General features: G+C 35.6%; 1 protein-coding gene across 5 annotated transcripts in view; it reads right to left on the minus strand.

Annotated features, from left to right (window-relative positions):
* The window catches only part of promL (prominin-like), a 166,453-nt gene extending 153,190 nt beyond the window's left edge, over window positions 1-13,263 (minus strand). For all 5 annotated transcript variants that reach the window (XM_089105989.1, XM_089105993.1, XM_089105991.1 and 2 more), the window contains exon 1: window positions 13,136-13,263. The gene's annotated coding sequence lies outside the window, so the exon portion shown is untranslated. The remainder of the gene's footprint in view (window positions 1-13,135) is intronic.
* Between the last annotated feature and the right edge of the window lie 4,801 nt (window positions 13,264-18,064).

Genomic DNA, 18,064 nt, shown 5'->3' on the forward strand with positions numbered 1-18,064 from the left:
TTATTAATTTACATTAATATCTATAGTAATTTTTTTGCATTGATTGTTTATTTAATTTCTGTCCTTTTTAAGTTTAATTTATGCTTCAATAGGAAAATATTTTTTTAAGCTTGATTTTCGTATTCAATCTAAGTATTATTCACTTTAAGATCCATTTATTCATTTATATTATTACTTGTTGTATGTTTTTTGCTATGCTTGTTAATTCAATTTCTGTTCGTTTTGGGTTTCATTTATTCTTTAATAGTAATTTCTGGTCGTTTTGAGTTTGAATTTTAACAGGTATTTGTATCTGCTAGGCTCAATTTTAAAATTGTCTTTACTTTTATTTGAAAAACTTCTTTTTCGGAAAGTTTTTTTTTTAATTAATCTTATTGAAATGTACACCATCAAATCCAATACATATTTACACTGAAACAATGACGATGGAAATTTTGGACGTGCTGATTCAAGCAGAATTTATGAGCTCTTGTGACCTTTTAAACAAACAGACAGATTGTGCCACATCAAAATATTGTCGGCCATTTTGTGCCACGTAATGCCCATTTGGCTCTAATATGGTCGGCTAAATACACCACCAGGGTCAAATTGTGAGACGACTAATGGTTTAACATTACCGTATCGTTACCGTAACGTTAGCCTAAATACTTTTCATAGACAATGATTGAAAAGCTTTATTTGTATGAATAAATGTAGGCCTACTGTATTATAAGTTAGTGAGTAATTTCATTTCAGATTGTATTGAGGGGAGGGGGCATATATATTTCCCAGGAAGCGCTGAGAGTAAGCCCAATGCAATTTATTTAAGTTATCCAATTCATTTTTACTATCTTTCTACACAATTTAGCTATTCACTAACAAACAAAAATAAAAAACAACAACAACCAAACGAAAAAAATTCACATGAAAGTAATAAGCAACGACGGGATCAAGAAATTATTCAGTATTTGAAAGGGGCTGTTATCCTTCTCTTAGCCCCTTGCTTTAAATGATAGTTTATATTGCGGTTTATTAGAAAATATTGGGTACTTGCTTAATATCCAGAGCACACTCAAGAAGATTGCTTTGTGTGATCTGAATAAGCCGGTTTTTCTCTCGCATTCGGTTATAATTAGCTTATTCTTCCCTGAAATAGATTACGATGCAGGTATATTTTTTTTATGAAATATTTGATATACATATATTTTACATGATATATTTTAATTAAATGTTTAACCTACTGAGGTGGTTAGGTTAGATACTTAATATAATGCGTTGTGGGCAGCCTGCTTTCCACAATTCTTTGTTGTAGTTTCCATAATCTTGTGACTAAAGTATTATATTTTAATTATATTTTGGTACATTTCAATATGATTAACTAACTTCACTTCTTGAGTGTGTTCTGGATATTTAATAAGCACTAAATATTGAAGTATAATAACAGTCAGTCAGTGGTAATTAACATTTTATTTACCTAGCGTCTTTCAAGACATTCGTCCATAGTAACAGAAAAAAGAAGAAAAATGCACGTTTAAAATATTTCTAAAAAAAAACAAGTATAAATATATTCCCACTCACATTGCCCAACTCCAAATTGCACTTCCTGACTGAAGGGCCATGAAATGGAGATCAGTGCCACCGGTAAGGATTGTAAAATCCAATACCGCATTCTTTGCCTTCTTTTACTAACAAATAAGGAAATTTCCGTCCACATTTAGCTTTGCTATTTACCTTCCTAACCATGTATTTGATTTAATTAAAACACAAAAAATGGTTTGAAATTTACTTTCCCGTGGGGGAACCTCGATAAAGTTGCAATATTTGGGCCCAAAAATGAGTCTTTTTAAAATATGCTGTGAAGTATCGAACTCGACTTATTAACACTCCCCTCTAAAAAAAAATGGCAGCATAGTAGCTCAAAGCATAGCATACTTCACACGCATACTTCACAGTAGCATAGCATACTTCACAGCAGCTCAAAGCATAGCCTACTTCATAAATACGTAACCTAACCTAAGTACCTTGTCCCCCTAAACCCCAGACAACAATAGTTTAAATATTGTAAACACAGTAGCTGCGTTTTTTTTCGAAGTTCCGTGTTTCATGGTTCATGTTTCATGGTTCATGTTCTAGCCCAAAAACGCAGTTTTTGTCGCTTTCGTGTTCTCTGTCCATGTTCCTGGTTGAACGTCTAAAAACGCATTTTAGGAAAAGTGGCAAAATATTCCAAACTGTGGAAACATGTGGAAAAATTCTGAGCTTTTTACTTGCCTGTTTTCTTGTACAATTATGTTTCATCTTGGTCTCTATTCAAAAACACATATTCAGCAGGATCTATGTCCATTTTCTTCCCTTCCATCTTATCCTTTCTTTTGTCATCTACAGATAACTTTTTTCTATCTGGATAGGGACCAATCGAACACGCAACACGCACAAAGAGCAAGTTCCAAGTTTGAGGAAACAGACAGTCGAACAGGCAACATGATGTTTCGTGTTTCGCAAAAAGACGAAGTTTTGTTAAAACATGCTGTTACGTGTTTTGTCGAAAACGCAAAAATGGCAAAACACGATTAAACCACGGAACCAACCACGCAAAAAAAACGCCACTAGTGACAAACCACGGTTTGCGATCCAATTCTCTATTGACTGATACCCGTTTGACTAGTTTCTATTATCATCTATCTTGCGTGTGTACCAGCTAATTGACAAGTATCTTTTTTCTGTTCTAGAGACTGAGTTCTTGTCCCCGAGATCGTTCCCCGGTTAGAGTGATAGAGACACGAAATCCATCTGCACAGTTACGCTCCCATATATACACCACTACACTAGTCTCGTCAAATGCAGCTAAGTGCATTAATTACAAAACAAGCACATTTATCACATTTACCTCTTGCAAATTATCAGCCAAGACTGAAACTGTCAGTCACAAGATTCATAGCACCTGAAGTATATCAAAACAAACGCCTCGGGTGGTAATTATCAACATGACGTTGAGCTGTGATTCATTCTCAATTCTTCGAAAGTCTCACCAAAGGGTTGGTGTAATCTAGATTTAATTATGATTCTTTCCGCCGTTTGATTATTAACTAATGGTCCTTTCACACTACGCCATGAAATCTTTCACACTAACACAGCTTAAGACGTTACATTATTTACGAATCAAATTTTGACTGTAGAGTGCCAGGTAGAATCGAACTCTACGTAGAACTTTGTTACGCAAGCTTTGCGTTATGGAACTTAAAATAGAAGAAAAAAATGAAACTTCTGGATGAGTAATAAATAAATTAATAAACTCTTCTATGAAAACCTTTAATGATTGATCAGAGCGTTAATCTCAATGTCCACTTACTTTTTTGAGAAGTTTAATTTTGATGATTAATTAAATTTAATTTGAGGATTTTAAACGACGATTATAAGGATTTTGCGAAATTTTGCGCTGGCCTGGTGTGAAAGAACCCGTTTAATTAAAAAAAAACTACCTAAAGTAATGTAACTTAGCCAATTAGCATAGAAAATTATGTACGTAGTTTGAAAGCCGTTTAACAATTGCTAGCAATTTTCCGTTACCTTGTGGAATTGGTATGCTGAGTTCACACTATTTTCAATTCAATTTTTTTAAAAGATATCCCGTAAGGTTGTTGAGAATATCACGAAATTTTGTATAGCTTTTCCCTCGACAAATAAATAAACAAGTAAGATGTCTAGAAAAATTTTTGAGTTGAAAATAGCGACAAAATCCCTAAAAGGTTTTGATAAAACCTATACATCTAAACTTACCATTTGCTAACATTTCTTGGAAACATTATTTGGGCGGGATATTCAAAAAAAATTGAAAATCAGAAAAAAAAATTAGCTGAAAAGGGATTCTTTCCTGGGACGGTGCAGTGGGTTTTACCTCAGGTTGGTAATAGATTGTTAATACTGTTGGCGTTAATACTGGTAATGCTGTTTAATACAGAGATCAAATCCAGCAGTAGGAATACACTGCAAGTTCAATGCAGAGACCTTAGTAGTCAAGAAGCGACGTTAATTCGATTACTTACTTACTTGAAAAGGATTTTGTTGAAAATTGAGAAGAGGGGTGTTTTACCAACAAGTGACACATTTAGTCAGTATTAGCCTAACTGTAGTTAAAGTTAGGTTATTCAAATAAAGTCCACTAGGCTAGCCTGTACCTGAAATATATTTATTGGAAATCAACAAAAGAAATAGCTCACTATAAAAATCATTAGTAGCTAAAGATATCCGGTGCTGGTGCATTATGCACCAGCACCTATATACGTATGTGGAATGTCAAACGGGAGATGCTACAATCACCCGACAAAATCGGTCAAACGGGCTATTTTCAAGAGACCGCTATAGACAAATGATTGCAAAGCCGTGGTTTCTCAATGAGTTACAGTATTTAAAACGATTGTTTTTTGGAGTTTAGGGGGGAAAGGTACCTACGTTAGGTTAGGTTATGTGCTTAATATACAGAAAGTGTCTCAACTAGAACCTTACAAATTTCTTCAGGATATAGGTTGGAAAAGTTCTAGTGCAAAACCACATCTAAAAGAAACATTTTAAATCAAATAAAACTAGCGCCATTAGATTCCTTATTTTATGTCCTTTCCAAATATCATGGTTGCTTTTTTGATAGAAGCCTACACACCTCACCCTGCTGCTGGTCGAAAATACAGCCCTAAATAGGCTACTATATTTTTTTTTTTTTGAGCTTGAGGTTCATCACAGGCTCTGTTGATTGGTCTCTTGTATTCAAGAAAAGAATTATGTACAAATGATTATAATAGAACTGCTGTATAAAGATTATAATTCAAAATTTATTTTTAAATGTGGGTGTGACAAAGGAAGGAAATGCAATATTAGGATTTACAAAATCATGATGTATATAGTATTACTATAAAGTAAGATTTCTATTGTTTTTGTGTTTTCTTTTGCAAAGGTCATTTCTAATACAAATGAATGTTTTATTTGGATTCAGGGTAAAATTTATTTCTAAATGTTTGTCTATCTCTTAACTTGGCTATCTCATTATTGAGTTAATTAAACAGTGACTTTTTGAAATAAATATGTTAACTGATGCAGCCAAAATTATTTTTTAAAGCAACTATATTAGTCATTTACTAGTTCATATAAGAAATTCGGAGGAAGGGGGGGGGGGGTAAGTTTGCCCAAGCACTAGCTATCTTATGAGCTGCCTTGGCTTGACTTATTCGATTTAAAACCTGTCCAGCCTTTGTGGCTGTATTGGGGCTTCCTCTCTGCTAAGCTGACAATGAGTTTGGGTACAGTATTCCAATCTGTCTGGTTCTAGCCATAGTAGCAGGAGTAAGGGTTATGGGCAGGAAGTTGTTGGTCCATCTCCAAGCCAGAGGAGTTCTTTGCTCTTGACCTGGCCCACAACTGTTTGAGGCAGCAGAGTAGTTTTTGGAGGTCTTCATTTGAAATTTGGCCAATTTTTTGCTCATCATCAGGTGAATTTGCAGTTTTCAAAATAATTTAGCTTTCAATATATAATAATTTAGCTTTCAATATATATAATTTAACTAATTAATATATAAATATAATTAATCAATATAATTTAGCTTTCAATAATTTGGCTTTCAATATAATAATTTAGATTTCAAAATAATTTAGATGAAAGTGAGTGGATCAGCTGATGTCTTTTATCAACTCTTTAAGAATTCAATAATCACTGTTATGGAGATTACATGGTAAACTTCTAGTTTAGCTACTTTTTGCTATCTTGGAAAGGGGTTAGGTTAGGAAAATGAAACTTTTAGGGATGGGGTTACAGACTAAAGAAGGTCTATGTCCTGGGAAGGAATTTGAATTACCTACCTTCAAGGGCACCGACAGGAAATTTTCCAGGGGCGGGAGCCAGACGCAAAAATAGCATTGGTGGTTGTGTGACAGGGAATGTATTTCAGGATATTTTTTTTCAGTAGGAATAAGTTTATCCCTAAATAATTTTAGGACAAAACTCTAAAAAAAGACCAATTAAATTGCAACCAAAATAAAACAAAATACAGTAAATTTTAAACAACAAGGATTCCTGGCAAAGAGATCAATCTATCTAGTCAATAATATATTTAATTATTGCACATTTAACCTTAAAGAAAATCAAACTCAGACCAAAATTACAGAAAGATTTATTGCTTCCGTAGATTATAACAGATGTAGACTTGTCTTTATGCGATATCCTATGCCTTAGAATAGTTTACAGAAGGAGTAGAGATACTAAAAAATCCTCCTGTCTCTATAGATACCACGTTTGATTTTATAACAGCCATGTAAAATGTATCTCTTTCATAAGAGGGCAATTCTCTCCCAGAACTTAAATCCCTTGTATATTCAGACTTAAAAAAATGGAATAGCAAAAGAAAAACAAAATTTAAACTCTATCAAATTTACCCTCTTTCTTTTTATTGTCCTATTCAACTAAATAAAATGAACATATTCAAAAAAAAATTCGTCACAAGAGAATCTTATCAAATAGTTTGTGATAAAAAAACTGGAAGTAAAAAGTGACTTGGACCAATATTCGCCAAAACTAAAAATGGAATTCTCATGACAATTGCTACACTGGCAAGATTGGCTTTTTATGCTGATTCTGAATATATAAAATTCTTTCAGTTTGTTGTTACCCACCAAAAACCCAAAATCTGAGAAAAACTGCCCGATTTTTGTACAAAAAGGGGAAACGCCCCCAAAAAACAAGCAATATTATTGAAAATCCCAACATTAGATACATCATATCTAATGTTGGAATTTTAGATACAACTACGCATTAGCTATAACAAGAGGGGGTGAGTCATTCTTTAGGTGGGGGTAGGGTGGATTCCTAAACAAAGTACATTTTAATGGAAAAAAAAGCTTTCTCTTCATAAGGTTTCAGATAAATTTTGAATAAAGTAGGGGGAGTAGGAATTAATTAAAATGTTTCTCTATACTGCTAAAATGTTACATTTCCATATCCACCAGCACAGAGGTGGAAAAGACAAGGCAGTTCATCATCAGCCCGGCCACGAAATTTCTTTGAGGTGGCAAATACTACTAGAAACTTAGTTTTCAGTAATTTTAAATTTTAATATTTTTCTTATTCTATTTATATGAAATACTTTAATTTATTTAAACAAATGTATGTAATGTAAAATCCTATTGTAGAGGTTGTGAATGCTTCAGTTATGTAGAAGAACACTAATACTCCTTTTCACCCAACCGAATACCAAACAATAATACCTCCTCACCAAACAATAACAACAATAACAAACAATAAACAATAACAACAATACCTCCTCACCAAACACTAATACTCCTTTTCACCCAACCGAACACCAAACAATAATACCTCCTCACCAAACAATAAACAATAACAACAATACCTCCTCACCAAACACTAGTACTCCTTTTCACCCAACCGAATACCAAACAATAATACCTCCTCACCAAACAATAATACCTCCTCACCAAACAATAACAACAATAACATACAATAAACAATAACAAGAATACCTCCTCACCAAACAATAATACTCCTTTTCACCCAACCGAAATCCTTTAGTAGTAATACTAACAAGGACTTTTTACCAAAATTACTATTCATGATAAAGTTTTCAAGTATATTAAAATTTTATCCATAATTGAAATTTCAAATTTAAACATAAAACAGTACTAATTAATGTGTAATCAATAATTTACACGTTTTAAAAGCAATTAACTATGGAGTTAAGGGATTGGTACCTCAAATTATATCTTGGTTAGGCCTGGGTATGATTTGGAAATTAAATAAAAAGAGCAAAAAAAAGGGGGCTGTCTCCTTCTTAGCTCCTTACTCTTTACAGTGAAGTTTGACTTTTTCCAAATTTTTAAGTAAAATTTGCAATTGAAAAAAAAAAGATTTTCAAAGCACAAAAAATTTTAATTCAATGAGCAAGGTGTTGACAAGAAGGCAGTCCCCCCTTACATACCGAGTAATTTATATTCGTTTTGAGTTTTAACTTGCTCCTTACTTTAGTTTAGAAAACCTTTTCTTTTCATCTAATAACATTTAATGAAACTGTAAAGTTTTATGAATACAATAGTTATGGTAACATAGAAAAAACAATCAATATTTCAATGATCTCTGTTTGGATTTTGATGGGTAATCAAGCAGTTTGGGGTAACAACCTGTAACCAAGGAGCAACCCAGCTCAATAGCAACTGAAACTCTAAAAAATAGAATTTTGATCCCAATAGATACATCAAAAGAATTGGCTTATAATGCCAATTTTAAATATATAAGTTTCATTACATTTAGTCCTACCCATCAAAAGCTACAAGTCTGAGAAAATTTGTCTGATTTTCGAGAAAGCATAGCATTTTAAAGAAAATCACACCATCAGATTCAGCATATCAAAGAATCCTGTTGTAGAGGTTTCAAGCTCATATCTGCAAAAATGTAGAATTTTGTAATTTTTGGAAGAAGAAAGATCATGGATGTGTGTTTATTTGTTGTTGTTTTTTTCCCAAGGGTGATCATATTGACCCAGTGGGCCTAGAACACTGGGAGAGGACTAATTCTAATGGAAATGAAAAGTTTTATTGCCCTTTTTAAATTACCAAAAAAATTTGAGGGCAACTAGGCCCCCTCCCACGCCACTTTTTTTACCAAAATTGTCATATCATAATTTGAGAAAAATTTTTGTTCAGCATGGTTGAAAGGCCCAATAACTATGTCTTTGTAGATAAAATAACCCCCTACAGCCCCTGGGGAAAGGTTTTTCAGTTAGGCTATAGATTTGGCCATTGTTTTATTTTTTATTGGGAAGTATGTACACATTTTTTGGGTAGGGAGGGGAGGACAAATTTTCTGCTCGGAGGATTTTGCATGTGGAAAATTTTCCTGGAGAGGGAAGTTTCCAGGGGATTGAACATATCAGGAGAAATTTTACACTGGGTGAATTTGCCAGAATTCTACACCAATTTTCTTTACATGTTTTGCTTCCTCTTTACAGATTCAATTTTATGCATAGATGTTAAGGGTAATTGTCTGGGGTAAATTTTCGCCAGGATTGAATTGTCCAGAAGATGTTTCTGAGGGGAGGGGGATTGTTCCATGGAGGTTGAGCCACATGTCCTGGTGTTATTTAAGAAACAATATGAAATTAAATAGAAAATTTTTTTTTCAACTGGAAGTAAATAACAACATTAAAACTTAAAATAAACAGAAATTATTATGTATATGAGGATTGCCCACCTCCTCAACACCTTGCAGTCAATGTTATAGTTTAAATTTTGCCCAAATTCTTTAAGAATGTGTCCTGAAACACAAGGGTCATTTAATTAGAACAATAAGTAACTTTTTTTGAGGTGCAGAAAAACTGTAAAATGAAGAGCAATGTGTTGAGGAGGGGGCAGCCCCTTTTATATACATAATTATTTCTACTTGTTTTGAGTTTTATTGTTGCTCCTTACTTTCATTTGAAATATTTTATCTTTTATTTAAGCTTAGAGACAAACATTTTTCTAAATGTATTGGAAAAAATATGTCAATTAAAGTAAAAGTATGTAAAAATGAAAATAAGTAATTAAAAAAAAAAAAAAACAATAGCCTAGTAACAAAACCTAAGCTATAAACTCCCAAAATTCAGTTATGTTGACCAATGCTGAAGAGTTAGATGGATATATTTTAACAATACTGATAGTTTTGAACTTGGGTATCAAACACCAAAATATTCAATGACTTTGGACTTGTTGTTTATAAAATATAACACATTATCAAAGTAAAACATTAAAACCGAGATCAAGAAAATCAAATAAAAAATTTTAGTTCAATTTTGGAATACCAAAAACCAAGATATTTGACACCTTTATACTTTATGACTGTAAAAAATTAAATCTTTTTCAAAGTGACAACTAGGTAAATACAATCACTACTGAGAAAAAAATGATAATAAAACACAAAATTTCTATGAAGAAATTGTTTGTTTTTTTTACTCTAGCCAAATGATATAGTAAAATGTTTATGGAAAACTGGAAAGGGGTCACTCAATCATAAATTATAACTTATATTTTCCCTATTAAGGATCAAAATCTATTGGCAGGCAGCCAACAATGGGGCAACGCATATTTTCTATGGTTTTTCCCTATTCTGCTCTCTTTCCTTTGGTTTCCTTATAATTACTTTATAGTCCCATATTTCCAGGTTGGGCCATGCCCCCCTGCCAGTGTCCATGCCTACCCCTACTTCTTCTCTCTCTAAAGGGTAGTGACCTTTGGGGACCTTAAAAACAGATCTCCCGCTTAAATGAAGTACAAAAAAAAACTGTTTATAGCTTCACAACCTTGCTCAATGGGTAAGGTTTACTTTAACAGACTATTCAGGAAGCTTACCTCCATAGTCAGAATTGCATTCTGATTCCAAATTTAACATGCATTTGTGTTGAAAATGGCAATGGCTACCTACTCCATTTACAATCCCATCACAACAAGGGAGCATCTAGAGAATAGAGAAGAAGAAAGGGACCTTGGTGTCATCATCAATGACAAGTTGAAGTTCCACAGCCATGTTCAGCATGTTGTTTCCCATGCAAATTCCAGTTTTGGCCTATTAAACCAGACCATCAGTAGCCAAGAGGCAACATTATTCATAAAATTATATATAGCTCTTGTCAGACCCCATCTTGATTTTGGCATGTGCCTTGCAGGTCCTTCTTATCAGCAAGATGTAAGGCTCATCAAAAATGTTCAGAGGTGAGCAACAAAGTGCATGAAAAGTCTAAAATCAACTTCATATGAGGATTGCCTCAAGCTACTTAAGCTACCTACTCTCATCTACAGATGCATGCATAGCAATATGATGCTGACTTACAAACTTCGAGAAAAAAACTCTACCATCTTTAGCAGCAGTCATAGCACAAGCCATCATTACACAAGAGGACACTCCAAGAAGCTGCCAAAGTTAAGCTCCCAATCGAGAACCCATCAAATGTACTTCTCAAGAAGAGTCATAAACCACTGGAATTAATGGAATGACTCTACTGTCAGCACTCCCTCTATCCAGTCTTTCAAATGCCACCTTGACAAGGAGTAGGAGTAGAGGCAGTGGAGTTGTCAACTCAAGATCACTACAGGTCCAGAAGACCTTAAATCTCTCAAATGGATTAAGGTGAAATGAGCTTTATCCTCACCCCTAAATATACTATTGCAGGGTAGGCTATATATGTGCAAATTAGTGAGGGCAGTGAGGGTAAAGTTCTAACTTACTTCTAAAGTCAGAATTGCATCTTGAATCCAAGTTTAACATTCACTAGCATCAGAAATGAACTTTCTAATATATAGGCAACAAACAAAAAATGAAGTTTGGTTAATGCTATTGAAATAAAACAAAACAGAATAAAAACATAATAGTTTAGAAACAAATTTTGGATATATACATGCACATTAAAGTATAGCAGGGGTAAAGCAGAGCATATATTAAATACATCAACTAACCTAGGGGTAAATATTTACCAAATCATATTATTGGCTTACAAATACAGTGAATATACCACTCAATGCCTTTTTTTTATGCTCTTTCCAAATATATTACTCATTTTTGTTGGAAATGAATTTTACCTCCACCCCTATACACCAATTCAGGGTATATATTTGCACATTAGGGGGGGGGGTAAAGTTTAAACTTACCTCCTATTTACATCAGAAATAAAATTTAACCCCACCTGTTGCCCAGATATTAGAATAATACTACAATTATTTTCTCACTAGAAATTTGTTCCAAACCAATTTATTAAACTTTATAATAACCTACTAAGGACTGATTTACCTTTTGGGGCTCATCAAGGGTTCAACATGCAATTTCCTCTAGAAGTAATTATAAAATTATGAACAAGCACAAAAAAAGGCATCAAGTGATGTATTCACTTTCATCCTAGCCAAATTAGCCAATGTTGAAAGCTATAAATTACCATAATCAGCCTTTATTAGCCAAGTTTTGTTTGAGTAAAGGCAACTGTTTTGGCTAAATTGGTAAATGGTAAATTTTTACCAAATCATATTATTGACTTTCAAATAAAGTGAACATACCACTCAATGCCTTTTATTATGCTCTTTCCAAATGTAATAATCATTTTTGTCAGAAATGAATGTTACCCCACCCCTATATACACCAATTCAGGTTATATATTTGCACATTAGAGGGGGTGGTCGGGGCAAATTTTATTTCTGTTGTAAATGGGAGTTAAATTTAAACTTTACCTCCACCCCCCTAACGTGCAAATATATACCCTGAATTGGTATATAGGGGGGGGGGTAAAATACATTGCTGACAAAAATGATTTTTATATTTGGAAAGAGCATACAAAAGGCATCAAGTGGTATATTCACTTTATTTGTAAGTCAATAATATGATATGATAAAAATTTATTGGGTAAATTTCTAGATGGCCCTATAATTTAGCTAGGATGAAAGTGAAAACATAGTTTGATGCCTTTTTCATGCTGTTTCATAATACAATAATTGCTTCCAGTGCAAATTCCATCTTGAGCCCTTTAAAAGGTCCAAAAGTTATTTCATTTTTGTAATCAAACAAAGAAGTTATAGCATACAATAACATAGCCTAACCTAACCTGTAAAATACAAGTTTATCAAATGCCATCATCAAAAATAGCACTGAATTTGTGATTCAAAACTTTGCTGTTGACAGTCCAGGGTATATATTTGCATATTTGGGGGGGGGGCGGGAGTAAAGTTCATGGTAAATTTGTAGGGGGCCATATATTTTAGCTAGGAAAGTGAAAGCATCATTTGATGCTTTTCTATGCTCTTTCTTAATTTACAGAAAATACCTTTGGGACCCCTTTAAGGGCTAAAGATGCAATTTGCAACAGAAGCAATTATTGAATTATGAAAGAACATAAAAAAAGGCATAGGCTAAAATGATGTTTTCACTTTCATCCTAGGCTAGCTAAATTATAGGGCCCCAGGAGATTTACCAATATATGAGTTCAGTTAATAAATAGGAAAGGCCTATTGGCCAAAAACAATGATTCAGGCTAAAGATAATAGCCTATAGAAAAAGAGTAGGTTCACCTTTGTTAGGCCTACAAGGTATTAAAAATGAACGGGTATGCTTGTTATTCTACCAAAAACGTCAATCATCAAATAAACCTACCATTAATCCATCATATACTTCATTCCCTTCCCAAAGAGTTGTTAAAGTTCATCCATATCACATAATGTTCTAGATCAAAGCTCTGAACATTTTTCCAGTATTTTTAATTGCCATATCCCACATGCAGGGTTACCAAAACTTTTAAGGATAAAAGTGTCCAAATCAGCCAAAAATGGACACTTTTAGTGTCCCTCTAGAAAACTAGTCAATATACAGGGTTGCCACTATGAATTTTCAAAGCCTGTGAAAAAAAGTGCCAAAAAACTGTGAAATTCGTCCTTCTTTGTTCCGGTATTCGCACGGTCTGTTACCTGCATGAGTTCTGCAAGTATTTCCATCTTTGTCACTAACGCTACCAATAATACTAGTTCAATTTGAAGATATGGCATAAAAAAATCGTCATTAGAATGTCAACAGAGCGAAATTTTATATCGATTATCAATGCCGCTACCTATCTTATTAAAATACGTCAATCTCATTACCCACTCAGTCAACTGGTTGGTCAAGGGGTTAAAATCATTTAACAGCTCCTCTATCTTGTCGTTTTCTGAACATTTAGAAGTAGCCAGGAGAAAAAAATGACGTTTTCGAGAACTAAAAAAGTGAGAAGACAAGGCTGATTGAAATAAATTTGCTTGAGTTATACTCGATAGAAACTGGCGACAAGCGTTAGACAAAAAATCACAGCTGGAAGTATAGAATTTAAAACGGAAACATTCGCTAGCGGCTATAAATAAAATTGAGCCGCTACACAGATTTTCTGCGAAACTCCTTTCTTTCTATGACAGCAGTATAATAAAAACCTTGTGCTTTCTTGTACTTGTTGCACGTTCAAGCCGTATCCAGACTCATCGTGGCACCCAGCAGATGACGACATTTCTTCTTCCATAGGTATCGCTCGAGAGTGGCAGGCTCCACCCTTTCATGCCACTGGCGATCCCAGCGACGGCCGTATTTTCGGAATCCTTCGATTGGCTCCAGATCAGACTTAACTATTGCTAGCCACGTCTTCTTTAAGCCTCCTGCCCTCTTCTTCCATGCCGGTAGTGGTAGACATTTGAGACATATTTTGCTTATATGGTCATCTGGTCTGCGCATTGTGTGGCCAAACCATCTCAGTCTCTTGTGCTTATCAATGTCAGAGTCAAGTGGGCGATCCCCACATCTTCTCTTTACTTCTTCATTCGAGATTCTATCTGAGAGGCGGATACCCAGGACATAGCGCAGGCATTTGTGGTTGAATATATTCAAGCTCAACGCTTCGGCTACTTTAAGTGACCATGTTTCACATCCATAGAGGAGGACAGAGAGAACCAAAGCTTCATACACTTGGAACACTCCAGTCTGACGATATGTGGCTCTGGATTCCTTCTGAAGATTTGCTGGCAAGGTTTACCATCAATCCGAGGTATTTGAACGCCACGTCGTACACCTTCCTCGATCAGGACCAGATCTGAAAGATGGCCATCGACTCTTACCCGGGCCTTTGTTCCAGCATAGTATGTCTTGAGCAGATTGATGATCTTCTCGGGCACACCGTCCTCTCTCATTGCTTCCCATATTGCTCACGATAGAGCGAATCAAACGCGGTAATGAAATCTATGAACATTTGAATTGTCTCCTGCTGGTGTTTAAACCGGTATTCAAGGAGTTGTCACAGGCTAAAAATCTGGTCACAGCAACCTATGCCAGGCCTGAATCCAGCTTGGTTGAGTCCCGTTCGTCTGTTTTGGGTGTCTCTGAATCTATTTAAAGGTATGACTGCTAACAGCTTGGCATCAATGGGGATAGGGGATATACCTTGTTAGTTTTTGCAGTCCATTAGGTCTCCTTCTTAGAAGGTAGGGACAATTATTGAGGTCTTCCAGTCATCTGGGATGTATTCATTGTCCCAGCCTTCAGTTATCACGCTATGAAGTTTATCCATCACCACCTCAGGGAGAGCTTTCAGTGGCTCGGCAGGAATCCCAGATATTCCTGGGCTTTTATTGTTTTTTCAAAACTTGGATCGCCTTAATTACTTCACCCCTGGAGGGTGGGTCCGTACATACATTTCATAAGCCTGGTTGTGTAGGGGGTTCTGCGGTGCAGTATGTGGTTGCTTTCGATTACTATTGTCTTCTGGTCTCGATAGCTCTTGGAAGTGAGCACGCCATCTTTCGATATGCTCCTCGCTGCTTGTGAGTTATTTCCCATCCTTCACCTTAAGCGAGAGGATGGTAGTTTGCTTCTTCTTCCCAGTGCATTCTCCAAGTATCTTATAGAGTTTTCGTGTATTGTTCCGTTGTGCGGCTCTTTCCATGTCAATGGGAACATTAGACCAGTAGGCTTTTTTGTCAGCTTTTCCCAATTTGTGACATTCTTGTCGTAGCACTTTGTATGTGGAGGATTTCTTGTTCGTCATTTCTTTTTTCTTGGCAGAGTTTGAGTGTCCTTTCTGAGATCCATTTTTTGGTTTTATGCTTGACAAACCCAAGTATGTTTGCGGCAGCTTCTTTGATGTGTCCTCGAGTTTGCTCCATTTCTTCTCAATCTTTATCTTAGGGCAGTTGGAGCACTGATCAGTCGGGGTTGCCTCCTCGGTGTCATCTTGAAGGACAACGAATCGGTTTGAGAGTTCAAGGAAAATGCTCCTCGGTACTCATCTACTTTCAGCTTCAACACGTCTATTTTCTGGTTCGGTATAGTAGTCTTCCTTGAGCTAAGTCTATACTTTAGCATTTTCTTCAGCAAGAAGGGGTCAGATCCATTGTTTGATTCCGTGTCAGCACCTCTGCGCACTCTAGAGTCCAACAACATAGATTTCCATCATCGGGATACAAGGAGATAATCTATTTGGGCCTTTACTCTTCCATCACGAAATTTCCGTGTATACGTATGACACGACTTGTGCCTAAACCAGGTGTTAGCCACAGCGAGATTGTTCTGCATTGCGAACCGCAAAAGCCTGTTTCCATTTGTGCACCTGTCTCCGAGGCCGTGCTTGCCGATCGCTTGTTCCAAGCTATTCAGCTTTCTGTTGATTCTGGCATTGAAGTCACCTCCAAGTAGGAGGATATCTTTCCCGGAAATCTTATCAATGACTGTCTGCAGGTCACTGAAAAACTGATCTTTTTGCTGTTCAGTGGCATCTCTTATTGGGGCATAAACGCTAAGGATAGTCAGATTGTTCGTGCGACCTTTAATTCTTGCCCGTATGATTCTCTCAGACACAGGCTTATATTCGATGAGCCCAGTGATTGGTTTTGGGGACAACAGGATACTTACTCCTGCCCGGCCAGATCCATCTAATGGTCCCAAGTTAAACAAGAGACCGCCTTCCCAGCCGAAAATTCAAGGGTCAAGATGTTATGTCCATTTAGTCTCGTGTCAGAAACACACAGATTATCAAAGTTATAAAGGTAATATTCATCAGCTACAAAAGATTGTGTCAGTAAACATTTAATCAAGCACAGGTTCCAGCAGCCGATATTCAGGCCTTGTCTTCTTGATAGGACGGTAGCTAGCATACTTTTTGACGAGAACGCCATTCTCGTCGCATTGCATAATACCGGGGATGCCGAAGCCAAACTTTTAATCATCAGATTTTTCACCATAACTGAGCGTTTCTTGGGGATAAGGTACATCAAAAGGTCTCCAGTCTTGTGGTCACCCAAAACGCGTTAGCCATCACCATGCTCAGTGTTGAGCTAGGTGATGTTTACTCCCTTCACCACTTTTAGGTGCGCTAGCAGACTTCCTATGCAGTCTTGGGACGAAGAGTTAAGCCTCATTCTCTGGATGCCCACCACCGCTGTGGAAATTTCCAGGCTTAGCTACCCCTTTGCTCCCACTTAGACTCAGTAATAGGCTTCAGAAGGCTTATAATATCAGCCATATGCACACGGCTACACGCCAAAGGGATTTACGCAGAACGTGCCAGCAGGGAATGGCCATTTACTTCTTCTTTCCAGCCTTCTCAGTGGCCTTGGTGACTTTGCCACTAGCAGTAGGTAGATCCTTGAAGTTGACCGACTTGATGACAAACAAAAACCATAGGATAGAAGAAAAAGATGGATTTGATAGTTCTAGCATACCACATTGGTTAAGACTTTAGGTCTACAAAAAATTAAACAAGAAAAAGGGGTTTTAATTTCTATAAAGCAGTGAATACATGCTTTATAGACACTGCTTTATAGAATTTTATGTATTCACTGCTTTATAGAAATTAAAACCCGTTTTTCTTGTTTAATTTTTTGTAAATGGAAAAGCAGTGTGGTCTAAGAAATTATTTAAGACTTTAGGTCCTATTCGGTTGATAAATGGTGCTTGCGCAGGGCACAAAAACATCTAAGAAAAATCCTCAAGCCGTTACCAAAGCTTAAAAGTAAAGTACAAATTTAAAAAAGTAAAAAAAAAGAAGAAAATAAAGACATCTGATTTTTGATTTGGAAAAATGTCCAAAAAGTGTCCTTTATTTCAAAAAGCTGCCTTTTTTGATCTAATAATGTCCCGGTGTCCTTCAGAGTGAAAAAGTGTCCAAAAGGCACTAAAAGTGTCCATTTGGCATCCCAGCCCACATGCAGGGTTGCCAGGAAGTAAAACAAAAAACAAGCCCGAGCATTTGAAAAACAATTGTTGAGTTGAGTTGATTTGAGGTCACCTCACGTCTTCAAGGACCTTGTGACCAAATTTCGTGTTATTTATCTTTCTTCGATGTGCAGTAAACTTCCGACTGCTGCAAATGAAAAGACGGCACTTTATACAATTTTATAGATAGGCACTACATATTTCCAAGTTTATCAGTCATTGACAAAAAATCCAATATGAGATTAATTATTGTTAATGAATGTTCACTATTCCATGTAGCATGATTTATCTGCAATGGTAAGCCATACAATTCAAAAAAGTTTTTAATCTTTTTCCTATATTTTACATATGATGGATAAT

This window comes from Artemia sp. Qi Xiang Cuo, chromosome 20 (genome assembly GCF_049724085.1).
Source record: "Artemia sp. Qi Xiang Cuo chromosome 20, ASM4972408v1, whole genome shotgun sequence".
Taxonomy (NCBI): Eukaryota; Metazoa; Arthropoda; class Branchiopoda; order Anostraca; family Artemiidae; genus Artemia; species Artemia sp. Qi Xiang Cuo.